Here is a 15,017-nt window from a genome sequence, read left to right on the forward strand (position 1 = left end):
GGATAGAATCAGAAAACCTTTTCTTTTTGGTGATCTTTTAATCTGAACATTTTGTTAATTAAAACAGATTTCAGTTTAAGGTCACCGTATTCTGAATCCCAAAAGACCACCTTTCTGTATCACCACTGATGCTGAGGATCAATGGAACTCTACCTTCCTAGAATATTTCAAAATTTGGTTTTAGTCACCACTGTTCTAGGGCCAAGCAAGGCCTGACTCAGCCCTGAATATATGCCTGTGTTGGGATGATAGAATGCCCAAATCCACTCCATCTCCCAACATGCCTTGTGATTTTCATATTAAAACACACCATGTCTCACCAAGTTCATTTTCTATTCAACCTCATTTAACAATCCGTCTTTCTCACATCCCCAGAGTGAAGAACAAATAAAACTATCACATATACCATACTGTTAAACATTTCCAGGAATTCTAGCATTTATTTCTGATCAGTTTAAAAGTCTAGAGTGAATGAAATGAAATCAATCTGGATTGGCTGCTTTTACTAGAAATTCCAAAGTCATTCAATCATTTCTTCCTCCGCAATATTTACTTTTACCTTAAACCTAACAGTTGGTTCCAAGTAGCCTCAACCTTGCTCTTTTGTTCGTATGATAATTCCAGAGTTATTACATAATGACCTAACCAATAGACCAGAATGTAATATAGAGACCTAAATGTGTCTCCAGAGAAATAGAGAATGCAGTGGACCATGCCCAGGCTATGGAAAGTGCTTTGCAAAGATTAGATTACAGTATAAAAATGCAAAAAACAAACTTACTGAAACTATGTATAGTCTGACTTAAAACCGATTACAGTGAATGTTTAAATATTTAAAATTTTTTTAAAAAGCAACTAACAAAACAACAAAAATCTCTTTGCAGTCGGTATTAACCTAGAGCAAGTTGCCATGCTATGTATAGGAGAGAGAACAAGGAAACGAAAGAAAAGCTAACACGTGCCCAAGGGTGGCTGCGCCAACACCAAATGCTAATTATTCACACAAGATTATATTCTGGCTCTGGACACGCTGCTCTCGCCTGCTGGTGAAAATATCAACAGAGACAGTTTCAGAACTACTTCATGGGCAGAGCACTCTGGTGCACAAAACCTTTAACACATCAGTAATGCATAATCACTGTAAATAAATTAGAGGGAAAAAAGATCAGCTAAATAAAAATCTACCAAATATCACTAAATAGATATAACCACTGATTACATGTTTCCTGTACAGCCTATATTTGTATGTATAAGTGGGTTTTTTGGTAACACTAGATTGTTTATATGTTCTGTCTTATAGCGTGCTTTCCAAAAGAAAATATATCAACAATTTATTATCATGCAACATAGGAAGTTTTAGTTACATTGCTATAAATCTTAACTAATCAGGATAATTATCAAATATCACTCAGGAGTCTTGGGCTGAGGTGGGGAAGCCGGTCTCTCACCTCCCCTCAGCAGCATCTGGGACAGTGGGCCCCTCTCCCCTTCCTGAAACACTTGCTTCTCTTGGCTTTCAAGACACTGCACCTGCTCCATCTCTATCTCACTCTCTGGCTGCTCCTTCAGCAGACCCCCTAGGCTCCTTCCGAGTCATTTCCTCACCTCTAAATACTGGAGTGCCGCAGGGCTCACTCGTCATTGGATTCTCCCTCTGGTTCTCTGGTTATGTTCACTTCCTTGATGTCCTGGTCCAGTTTTACAACTTTAAATACCATCTATTGACTCAACTGTTCCTAAGTTCCTATCTCCTGTCTGGCCCTCAGCCTTGAACTCCAAATTTGTATATCCAACTATCTACTTGACATTGCCCCTGGGATGTCTAATAGGCACTACAGACCTATTTTTCCAACCTACTCTTGCCCCACTGCTCCCCATCTCAGTAAAGAGCACTACCAGTGGGCCAAGTGCTCGTGGGATAAACCCTGGAGTCATCTTTGAATCTTCTTTCTTTCTCTCATGCATGCACACACATGTCCCACAATGCTACATTTAAATGAAACTGCTAGAATATTAATCAGCCTTAAAAAGGAAGGAAACTCTGACACATGCTACAATATGAATGAGCCTTAAAGACATAATGGTAAATGAAAGGAGCCTGTTACAAAAAGACAAATATTGTACAATCCCACTTATATGAGGTACCTAGACAGAAGGTAGAATGGTGGTTTCCTGGGGTTGGGAGAAGGGTGGAATGGGAGTTATTGTTTAAAGGGAGCAGGGTTTCAGTTGGGAAGATGAAAACATTCTGGAGATGGATGAGGAAGGTTGCACAACAGTAGGAATGTACCTAATGCCTCTGAGCTGTACACTTAAAAACAAGTACAACTGCTTCCAGTCACCTCCTCTGCTAACATTCAAGCTACAATCATCTCTTACTTGGATTAATTACTATAATAACCTCTTAACTGATCTTCCTCTTCCATTCAATTAGGATTAGGTCTATCTAACCACAACAACAGCAAATGCAATGGCTTAAGCAAAAGTAATGTTTACTTCTTTCTTCTTTCTAAGGTAAAACTAAACCTAGGGTTAGGCAGTCCAGAGCTGGGATGGGGACTCCTGGGTATCACAAAGAACCCAGTTCCCATCTTTCTGCTCTGCATCCTCAAACAAGGCCCACATTCTTTAATTGTCTTATAGGTCTAAATGGCTAAATGATGGTCAGCCATTTGCCTGCGTTCTCGACAGAAGCAAACTGGAGCCATAGACTCATCCCAAATCTCTAGTTACATCTTCACAGACCAGAACTTATTCAAGTCACTCCCAGGTATAAGGAAGGCTGAAATATGGTCTCTTTTCCAGGCACAATATGCCTGAAAACATAACACAAACCCAGAGTTGTGTTGCTAAGGAAGAAGGGGAGATTGGCTTTTGGGAGACGATTAATGGCATCTCCTCTCTTCCCTAGAATCTATTTTCCACACAGGAAACAGATTATTGTAAAACAGAAATCAGATTATTGCACTCCCCTGCTCAAAATCTTCCAATGGCTTTCCACTGCGATCAGAAGAAAATCCCTAGTCCTCATTCTGTCCTACAAATATCCTGTGTGATCTGGCCCCTGACTACTCTCTGAACTTTTTTCCTATCCTTATCTGAGTTCAGTCGCCCTGCTTTTTTGCTGTTCCTCAAAAATTCTGAGCACAGCTCCTGCCTCAAGCCTTCCACAAGTCAGTTCCCACTACCTCAGGGTTTCTCAACATCAACACTGTTAACATTGGGAGCCAGAGACTTCACTGTTGTAGGGGGGCTGTCCCATGCAGTGCTGCATGTTGTCCGTGTGTTGTCAGCAGCACTGCTGGTCTTTACTTGTGAGATGTGAGCAGTACTGGTTGGAGCTGCAGTAACCACAACCTCTCAGATCATACTGTTTTGAATACATTTTCAAATCTTTACTGTTTTTTTTTTTTCTTTTAAACCAAAAAGAAGAGGGAAATCCCTTCCTCTTAGGGTGACTTCTGAGAGACCAAGGGCTGCAGAAGAGTGTGAATGTGGCACCAGAGGGGAGCTTTTGAATACCCACACTTCTGCTCTGCTGCAAGAATGAAATACAACCTGACAGGCTGTAAGGAAAGAAATACCAACATTCTGCCTTCTCCAAATAAATTTGAATTGATAATCAGATAAATCAAAGAGCTTTGTGCTCCTGCAAACTTATGTCCTTTCGGGATCTGGGGCCTGAGTCTGGTTACCTGATATTCCATACTTCCTACAGAAACACCATCCCATCATGGGTGTATATGTGTGGGATAGGAAGGATGGGATACTGGTCAGAAGCAGAGAAGGAGACTAAGGTCTTAAAAGATGGCAAAAATTTGTCCCAAGAATATACAGTGAGTTAGTAAAACTCCGACTCCTTTGTATGCAAGTTCAAACCTGCTCCTTAAAACCATTCTGGGCCCTTTGGGGTAACACTCAAGTTCTTCTCAATGAGTGAAACTCCTCTTACCCCATCCCTAGCATGGAAAAAAAAGGGAGATGTCATTTTTATGACAATTGAAAATACTTCTAGACATTGCCAAGTGTCCTCTGAGTGAGAGCCCATCCTGACCCACTGGTGAATGAACCACTACCCTATCTGGAGCATCCTTCCCCCTGGAATTGTATGGTTGTCGCTCTGACAGTCTTTGCTCAAATGTCCCAACCTCGGCCTTTCCTTTACCTCTCTTTGCCCCCCTCAATCTGTCTTCATTTCTCTTTGCAGCACTCCCCACTACCTGACATTCCATTTGTATGTGCTATTAAAATTTTTTTTTTTTTTTTTTTTTTTTGTCTACTTTCCCACCCAGGAGCTAAGCTGGATGAGAGTAGGTCTTTGTTTTGCTCTTGGTTGCATTCTCAGTGCCTGGGACACAGTAGATAATCCCTCTCATGTATTTGTTGAAAGAAGGGAAGAAAGCAGTTGCTACCCTCCACATAAAAGTGCCAAGCCAAGGGGCACCTGGCTCAGTCGGTTGAGTGTCCAACTCTTGATTTCAGCTCAGGTCATAATCTTGGGGTCCTGGGATCAAGCCTCATGTTGGGCCCTACACTCAGTGAGGAATCTGCTTGAGGATTCTCTCTCTTTTCTTCTCCCTCTGCCTCTTCCCCTGCTCATGCTCTAATACATAATTTTTTTTTTTTTTTTTTTAAGTGCCAGGCCAAGCCAGGAGCAGCATGGTGACTACAGGGCTGAGGGCAGGATATCAAAAATACAAATGACATCTGATTCTTCCCCAAAAAACTTTTCCTGCTTACTTTCCCTGGATGGCTCTTCTGCAGCCAACCCACAGACACCCGCTACAAACTTTGAGATTATTTTGAGAGTGACATCACTAATAGACAAGGGGAGATCACAACTATTGTGGAGAAAGGAAGTCTAGACACTACACAAGGCTTTCCTGTGAGCAACACACTCATCCATGGATGAACAGTCAGGTATAACATTTGTTATGGCTTGGAACTGTATGCTTATTCTTTCAAACTAAGAACCTCTATTGTAATTAATGGGTATGCTGTTTAGAGACATGTGTAAAGGAATAATTTCCTTATATGTTTCAGTGTGCATATTTATTTGCTGCCATCTGCATAGATACAGAAGACAATATTAGTTATATCTGGGACTGGCGTAGAATTGGAAAGAAGAATCACTATTTTTGGAAGAGACTTATGCTATTCAGAAATGTTCGAATTTTTTTTACCATAAGTATGCACCATGTATAAGAAAAACTAAATTAAATCAATACTCGACAGTAATATATCCAAAACATTCTCATTACAATGAGGACCAAAACAAGGATGCTCAATCTTTTTTTTTTTTTTTAAGATTTTATTTATTTATTCATGAGAGACACAGAGAGAGAGAAAGAGAGAGAGAGAGGCAGAGACACAGGCAGAGGGAGAAGCAGGCTCCCTGCAGGGAACCTGATGTGGGACTCGATCCCGGGACCCCAGGATCATGCCCCGAGCCAAAGGCAGATGCTCAACCGCTGAGCCACCCAGGCGTCTCAGGGGATGCTCACTCTTAAAGCTGATTATTTTATATATTAAAATTTATGGCTGGGGCACCTGGTTGGCTTAGTCTGTTGAGTGGTCCATACTCGATTTCAGCTCAGGTCATGATCTCAGTCCTGAGATGGAGCCCTACCCATGCTGGGATCCCCATTCTGCGCTGAGCAGGGAGTCTTCTCTCCTTCTCCCTTTCTCTCTGCCCCTCCTCCAGCTTGCAAAAGTTTTCTTTCTCTCTCTCTCAAATAAATAAATAAATCTTAAAATAAATTATGGTCAACACAACAAGATACGTAACTAGTGGAAGGGAAGAAACATGCAGATGCCATAACCACATATGCCAAAAACCCCAAGTAAACTGAAACATTAGAATCACTGAATTCAGTCACGTGCAAGGAGACATAAATCAATGGGGTTTCCATATTATAGAAAAAAACCTTTAAAATACTATTTCATTCATTAGAGCTACTGAAATATAAATTACTTAAGAATTTTGAGAATATACATGGTCATTAGGAAGCAGACTATGGAATTTTACTGATATAACAGAAGGCTTCACAGAAAAACATAATGACTAAAATCCTGAAAAACAAAACAATTTAGCACTGCTTATGTAAGGTTATAACTGTGTTTCTCATCCTCTAACTCCCTCTAGCTCTCATCTGGGTGTAGCCTCCTCTGGAGGCAGCCCCTCCAGGAGCCCCTCTACCTGCACTCAGCATGGGTGAAGCTGACTCTGTGTGCACCTCAGCCTGGGGTGGGGAGGGGGAGTGGTAGGCATATAGTCAAGCCTGGCCAATCAGTATGTCAGCTTAACCTCTCTGATCACAGTGTCCAAGGACAGGCAAAGTGACCCAAGCCAAGCCAACCAGACTTAGTTCTGGAGTTCTATCAGAACCTCAGGGAAAGCAGAGGTACTTCTTCTGAGTTGCTGGGGGCTCAGGCATGGAGAGTCTGCCTAGAAACAAGGGAACATTCCTGAAGGCAGAGAGAAGAGACAAAGCTGAGTCTTTTGGGTACAGTTTGAGCCCCTGAATCCAGCTATGCCCAAAGAGCTTATTTTCTTCAGCTTCCTAGGTCAATACATTGTTTGGCTGAGAGGCCATTCAGTGCTACAGTCAAGAGTCTGCACTCCAGAGTCAGAATGAGTCTAAAGCCTGGTTCTAAAATCTAGATCTGCCAAGGAGACTTTGGATAAGTGGCTTAACCTCTCCACAACTCAGTCTCCTCATCCACAAAATAGAAATATAAACAATACCAACTCATAAGGTTATTAACAGTGTTCAGTGAGGTAATGTGCAGAGTCTCAGAACAGAGCCCGGCATGTGTAACTATTAGTGACTTTTTTTTTTTTTTTTTATTAGTGACTTTTTGCTTTTATTGTCATTCAACTATTTTGAGTTTGGTTTCCATCACTTGTAGCCATAATTTTTAAAAAACAAATCCAATCATATCGGCTTCTTGTTCAACCTCCTTCCTTAAAAAAGTCCCATTTCATTCCGTATAAAACCTAAATTCTTACCAGGGCCTACCTGGCTCCCTGCCCTAACCGCTTCCAGGCTGGGTAGGAAGTTCTGGGGTGAGGGGGTCTTGTCAGACTGAGTGGAGCAGGAGAACACTGAAGCAACCGACAGTCAGGCTTGAGGCTATTTTCCACCTGCATCCCCCCCGCCCACAGCATCACACCTCATGTCCCAGTCTACACATTTGTGTGTCTCGCCCACAAGTCGCAGAGCACTTTGGACTATCCTCACTCATCTCTGCCATCTTGCAGCTAGCTCCTGTGTATTTTTTCCAGGAGGGTGGGCGGCAGCAGCGAGGGTCCTGGAATGAGCAAGGACTCACGGGGTTCTTTCACATCAGGCTATTTCTACTTTCCTGGCTCTGGACACATCAGCATTAGCTCGAAGGCCAGGAAACGCAGTCTCATGGAGGAACAGATACAGCAAACAAGCCCCTCTGCAGGAAGACCACCCTGGCCAGAGGTGCGGAGGGGCAGAGGACACATACCCTGTCTATGCTGGTCTCAGAGGACTGTAGGTGAATGTCATCTTACACACACTTAGAATCCTGATTTATAAAGATGAAGGAGGCTGCTCAAACAGACTGCTCTCCAATCCTGTGAGATCTCACAAGCTGACCACTAGTAACCATAAACACTTAGAATAAAGAATAATTCAGGAAAGCTAGTTCTATGTAAAATTATACTCCACGAACTCTTTTGTAATTCTCCCACCAAACCTTATATTTCCCTTACGTTCACTCAACCTTTTCAGCAACTGTGACATTTTTAATCTTCTCCTCCTAAATCTTCTCCTAAACATTGCCATTTTAGTCACCAAAATTAGGAGTACACCTTGACTCCTACCCGCTGTAGGGGTCCTGCCTGGGGTGGGAGGGTCCTCTATTCTCATTTTCTTCCTTGATTCACTTTTATTTTCTTCATTTTTCTGAAGAGTACCTGCATTTATTTCATCACTACAACTTACTCAATAATATTCCTTGCAAAATTATGATTTATAGCAAGAAATATATATGTTGGTCTTCTTCCAAGGTTCCTGGCACATAGCTCCTAAAACCCTTGGAATTTTCTCTGATAAGAGAGATAAAGTGTTTTGTTATTCACACCAAGCCTCTCTAAACCATACCTGAGTTTATGTTACATTCTTTTATATTCAGTATGTAAAATGTTTTTCAGAGTTCTGTGAGCTGCTCTAGCAAATTAATTGAACCCAGGTGGGGGTCATGAGAACCTCTACTTTACAGCAGGGGTAACAACACCTAGCACTTGTGATTGGAGTCTAAAGGGAGGAGGACATTCCTGTAGGACTGAGCCCTTAAACTGTGGGGTCTGATGCTAACTTCAGGAAAATAGTGTTAAAACTGATCCAGAACTACCTGGCATTTGGTGATCAGAAGTGCCAGAAGTGGACTATTCATTGAGTGGACCAAAAACAGAAGAGTCTTCCTAAACACTCCCCTTTCTGTTACAAGACCACTTCATATGCACAAATCCTCCACGGAATGAAATCATTTATGGAGTATTCCTGATACACTACTCCTAATGTAAGTTTCTCTCTCCCTTTAACTTGGAAAATGTCCAAACAAACACAAAAGGAGATTGTAACAAATCCTTATATACTCATAAAAAAGCTCCAATAATCACCAACATTTTGCCATGTTTTTTTCACCCTTCTCTTCAACATCACCTTTTTTTTTTTTTTTTTTTTTTTTGCTGGAATGTTTTGAAGAAAATCTCAATCAACCAAAGACCCAGTTATATAATTTGCTCTAATACATCCCATATTTTATGTAGACCGGAAATTCATTCAAGAAGATTGATGAGATTATTTCAGGTCCCTTCCCACTCTGGGGATGGAGAAGGGCAAGCATATACTATGGGGGTACTGTGTGGTTCTTAGGATTCATGATCAAATAACTGGTTGTCTCATTTTCAGTGATGTTGAGGTAGACCAATGGATTTGGGTGGGAAAAGCCTGATCTTTCCCTTATGAAGTTCTCTGATGACCTTTTACCAACTGGTTTTATCCTCCATTGTTGACCACTTGCCTGAGTCAGTTAATTCATTATGTGTGCAAGATAGTGACTTTCCTAATTATATCATCCATTCTACATACAAGAATACTGAGATTCTTCTAAATAGAAGAAACATCCCCCATCTATTATGGCTATTTGGTTACCCTGAAAAATAGCTGTACTGGAAAAGCGAGAAATTTGCTTAATTCCTTATTTTTCTTTTAATTAGCAATTTTCAGAATAATGAGTTGGTTGCACAGTGTGTCTTGGCCAATCAAAATCAAAGGATCCAGTGCCTCTGGAGTGGCAGATGCCCTCTGGCCCTGGTGGCTTCCACCCACATAGAATGGGCTTGGCACACAGTAAATCTTGTTGTTCCACAATGAAGTTTACAAAATCACTCAAATTCCAACTGCTTAAACTAATTATAGGTTCTTCTAAAGGCTAAAATCTGAAGACAATTTAGATAATAGAAGAGGCACCTCAATAAAAGAATAAGCCAAAAAGAGTGGCTAGAAATTAGCAACCGCCTAGAAACTAGAACTATATAAGCTTTTTATGAAGTGAGCTTCAGTTTCCACAGCAATGCGGATTTTCATTTGGCACATTCAGTTATGAAACATTTACTCCACAGTCTATTATGGAAGATCTACTAGTCAAAACAGAAAGAAAAGAAAGAAGTAACATTGAATTTTACCTTTAGGCAAAACAAAACAAAACAAACCAACAGGCAATTTTTATTCCTTTCAGGTTAATGAAAATCATATTTTGAAACCAGTCCCTAATATTTTCCATTACTGTTACTCTACAATATTTTTGGCATATATCTACCCAAAATAAATGTTAATATACCTGAATTAAGGTTCTTAAGCATCAGTCAGCTCACAAATGAATTATTTCAGATACATGGGCAATAACACAGTACACGAAAGACATTTATCAATGCATCAAACTGAAAGCCAAAGTTCAATTACATAAAGATTTGATTTAAAGTATGCCTGCCCCTTTACAAGGTGGTGATACCTGGAAAGCCAATAAAATTGCCAGAAGACATAAAATATAGTCCCCTTAAAGAACTATAACTCCTGGGATCCGTACAGCTGCCCTGGACTTCTGGAATGCACAGCACCTGCCCAGAGGGCCACACCCTCCCAACACTGAGGCCCCACTGTGAAACCAGAGCCCTGGAGCAGTCAAGGGGTGAAGGAAGCCAGGGAAGTGACAACAAACACTGCTCACTCACTGCACAAGGATCCTGTCCTGCTGCCCTCCCTCTACCTTCCCTTCAAAAGCTGACCTCATGACCTTTCTGACCTCATGCCCAGTTCTCTCTCTTTTGCTGTTTCAGCCACAATAGGTCCTCACCACTCTCCAAACACTCAGGTTCCTCCTGCCTCAGAAACTTTGCAGTAGCTGTTGCCTCTGCCCAGAATCCTCTGTTTCTGGTTATCAACAGGGCTTATTCCTTCACTTCCTTCAAGTCTTTATTCAAAAAAAGAAACAAGGAGCCCCAGATAGATTCTGACCCACCTCAGCAAACCAAGACTTAATACTTAGCCTGACTGCAATTTCAGCCTCTCCCAGAAATGATATCTATAACCTGTCAATCTGGAATCATCTGATTAGGTGATTACCTAGTGAGGTAATCCACCTGAGGGACCCCTTCCTAGAGGAAGGTGGCCTTGCCCGAGCCAATCCACTATGTTTGAAACTTTCTTTCCTGACTCCCTTCTGCCTAAAAAAGCCTTTTATTCTGTATAGCTCTTTGGAGCTCCTTTCTATCTGCTAGATGAGATGCTGCCAGACTCATGAATAGCTGAATAAAGCCAATAAAATCTTTAAAATATACTCAGTTGAATTTTGCTTTCTAACAACTCAAATGTCACCTTAGTGATGCCTTTTCTAACCCTCTTATCTAAGATTGCAGTCCTCTTTTATCTACCTGAAAGGAGGAATTTCTATCTTGTTCACTACTGTATCCTTTGCACCTGGAACAGTACCTGGTACAAATAAAGTGTACAATAAATATCTGTGGAACAAAGGCATGAATCACAAGTCAATTTGATTCTCTTACATTTGTGCTGAAAAAGAATTTAAGACAAGTGACAGATCCTTGTAAAAAGAGGTGGACATTTATAAGTTTCTAATAAATAGAAAACCATTTTACAGGACTATTTATACTGCTTTATTATTTTTTTTCTAAAGATTTTATTTATTTATTCATGAGAGATCAGAAAGAGAGAGAAAGCGGCAGAGGCACAGGCAGAGGGAGAAGCAGGTCCCATGCAGGGAGCCTGATGTGGGACTCGATCCTGGGTCTCCAGGATCATGCCCTGGGCTGAAGGAGGCAATAAACAGCTGAGCCACCTGGGCGGCCCTCTATACTGCTTTCCTATGAACTACATGGTTTAATTGTAAAGGATAACAGATTTCTACAAACAAAGAGTATTGAGGTAGATAAAATCAAAGAGAAATTAACCACTCATTTTAGCTAGCCTGGCACTTTACAGGAATACTGGAATTAACACAATCTGAAGAATCACCAGTGGAGATGCTCACAGATTCAAAGAGAAAAGACAGATAGCAGGTCTCTACCGACACCCCTGAGATCAAGAATCATGCTCTTCCAACTGAGACAACCAGGCACCCTGGTAATTCCACTTTATAGATGGGCAAAATGGGGCTTAGAGATATTGGGAGATTTTTCTTTTTTTTTTTTTTTTTTTTTTTGATATTGGAAGATTTGCTCAAGGCTGTGCGGACAGTAAGCAGCAGTCATTTTCTAAGTCTAGGTCTTCTGACTCCATGTCCCATAACAGTGTCACAGGCTCCCGTTACCTAATGAAACACCATGGTCACAGCTCACCTCTCTGACAGTGAGTTTTTTTTTTTTTTTTTTTTTGACAGTGAGTTTTTAACAGTGAGACTGTGAGGGCTGAAGCACCAGGGTAAGGGGCAAGTCATTGACCAGTACAGATGGGATAGGACCCATGTACACCCTGCTTGCCCCAGAGCACAAAGTAAATGGAGTTCTAGACATAGGCACCAGGATCAATGAGCATATCCCAAACCTGACAGTAAGTAAGGAACATGAGAGGCATCTCTGAGAACCCTTTAGGGAGAAGACAGTGGGATTGGTGCTTTCTCTTAGGTTTAAAATGGCCAAGCATTTGAGGGACGCCTGGGAGACTCAGTCGGTTAAGTGGCTGTCCTAGGCTCAGGTCATGATCCCAGAGTCCTGGGATCCTTGCTCGACTGGGAGTCTGTTTCTCCTTCCACCCCCACCCTCACCCCTCCCCTCTACTCATGCTCTCTTTTCTCTTTCTCTTAAATAAATAAAATCTTTAAAAAGTGGGGGGTGGTCAAGCATTTGAACACTGAGTTCAGAGTTTTCCTCCCTCACAGTCCGGGACTAAGCTTCTCAGCAGAGGTCCACAGCTAGCTCGTCAAGTTCAGCATTGTTAGGCCTCAAGGATGAATGTTAGAGTCTCTCCCGGCCTTTCTGGTAAAACCCTAAAAACACTAACAGGAAAAAAACCCAAATGCCCAGCCATTCCATCTGAATTGGTGAACATTCTGAGCATGACATCCTTACTGGCCTATGGCAGTACATAAGTTCTAGAAACCACAAATACTGCTCTGTGGAAAAGGCAAAATGTTAAAAGTCTGTAGGCCTGCGCTTGGCAACCACATTTTAGGATTTACTCATAAGTCAGCTGTTTGAAACTTAGAATACACCCATACATTCTAAAACCCATCAATAGCACTTTCGAGTCTAGCCTCCAAAGCCTGTTTAGCCTAGTATGTACAAAAACATGGTAGTATTCCAGCTATCCCAATCGCATTTCAATGGGGAAAGCCAAGTCAAAATTCCAAACCACAACAATTAGAAATATTTCTCCTTCTCAGTTCAAGTGGTTCATGCTGGCCTCAAGGAAGCAGAAGGGCCAAGAGAGGTACAACTTCAGCCCAGTGTCCTCCTAAACCCCTAGTCCTCAGGGTGGGTTCATCCTGCTCTAGTGGTTCTGATGTGGGGGCAAGGGCACTGGCCATGCGTGTCTAGCTCTGGCTCCTCCAGCACCTGGAAGCACGGCCTGAAAAAGGGTTCGATGATGTTCAGGTTAAAATAGAAGCATTTGGGGGCACATGGTAGCTCCATGGTCGAGCATCTGCCTTCAGCGCAGGTTGTGACCCCGGGGTCCTGGGATGGAGTCCCACATCGGGCTTCCTGCAGGGAGTTTGCTTCTCCCTCTGCCTGTGTTTCTGCCTCTCTCTCTGTCTCTCATGAAAAAATAAATAAAATCTTTTTAAAAATAAATAAAAGCGTTTGGCCTTAGTTTTTTTTTTCTTTTTCTTTTTAAGATTCTATTTATTTATTCATATAAATAAATATCCCGTTTATTTTCAAACAAACATCCCGTTCTGTTTCACTCTTTGAATTTCTTTTGAAAAGCATATATTCCCAAAAAATGCTTTATGTATGCTTTACACGTGTTACTCAAAAAAATACTTTAAACTATCAGAAGCCATTTTAAAAACACTTCAAAATGGTAATTTCCCTGAATATAAGATGTAATCATAGAAATAATCAGAAATGTAAAATATACCTGGGACAGATTCAAAATAGAATAACCCTTGGGAGGCCTGGTGGCTCAGTGGTTGAGCATCTGCCTTCAGTTCAGGGTGTGATCCCAGGGTCCTGGGATCGAGTCCCACATTGGGCTCCCTGCATGGAGCCTGTTTCTCCCTCTGCCTGTGTCTCTGCCTCTCTCTCTGTGTGTCTCTCATGAATAAATAAATAAATACAATCTTAAAAAATATATATAGAGAATGACCCAAGGAGACCATTATACATTTACATCAGCAGACTCAACAAACTACAGTCAATGGGCCAAATCCAGTTCAACAGATAGGTCTGCAAGTTAAGACTGGTTTTTACATTTTTAAAGGGTTATTTAAAAAAAAACATGATGTGACAGAGACCACACGTGGTCCATGATTCCTAGAATTTACTATTTGTTCTGTACAAAAAATAAAATTGATGACCCCCAATTTATACCAATAATACTGTCTTTTCAAGTACAGTTCTCTCTCTCTCTCTCTCTCTCTCTCTCTCTTTTTGGTTTAACAGGCTCCATGTCCAACACGGGGCCTCAACTCATGACCTTGGATTGAGAGTTACATGCTCTACTGACTGAGCCAGCCAGATGTCCCTCAAATATAGTTCTAAACTCTTTTGGAAATGTCTAAAAATCACTTTTAAACACAATAAAAATTAGTCATATCCCTTAATAGCCTACCCTTTTTTCAAAATCCACACAAGTATAAATTAGCTTGGTTAGCTACCCCAACCTTCAGGGTTGGCTTGAAGATATGATTTCCCAACATCAAATTCAGCCCCAGGGTGAAAGGGACATTCTCTCTCCTAGCATCCAGGAACCTAATCTCTGATGTGCTACTAAAATATAAAGGACTTGAGACATCAAACTCAGAAGAACTCTCCAAGCAGATAACAATAATTTTTAAAATTTAGCAGTTGTAATAATTAGTGACACTAATCTGGTAGCAGATCAGTTGAATAAATGATTTCCTAAATGAAGGAAGGAAAAAAGTCACCTTTATTCTGAAGGAAATTTGTATTCTTTTTTTTTTAAGATTATTTATTTATTTATTTATTTATTTATTTATTTATTTGAGAGACAAAGTACAAGCAGAGGAAGAGGTAGAGGGAGAAGCTTATTAGCAGTGAGCTTGATGTGGGCCTTGATTGCAGGACCCCAGGATCACGACCTAAGCCAAAGGCAGATGCTCAACTGGCTGAGCCACCCAGGTGCCCCCAAAATTTGTATTCTAATCTTACATTCTAATCTAGAACCCTGAAAGAGGGAGGACATTTCATTTTGATTATCAAAGCTCCTAAGAAATGTTTAACCATAAGAATCAAACACACATCCAAATGTAAACAACTACGAATGTAGAACTGGAAAAAT

General features: G+C 41.1%; 1 protein-coding gene across 5 annotated transcripts in view; it reads right to left on the bottom strand.

The window, feature by feature from the left end:
• Nucleotides 1-15,017, bottom strand: part of GARRE1 (granule associated Rac and RHOG effector 1) — a 77,535-nt gene that overhangs the window by 32,682 nt on the left and 29,836 nt on the right. The gene's annotated exons all lie outside the window — the stretch shown is intronic.

This window comes from Canis aureus, chromosome 1 (genome assembly GCF_053574225.1).
Source record: "Canis aureus isolate CA01 chromosome 1, VMU_Caureus_v.1.0, whole genome shotgun sequence".
NCBI classification, from domain to species: domain Eukaryota; kingdom Metazoa; phylum Chordata; class Mammalia; order Carnivora; family Canidae; genus Canis; species Canis aureus.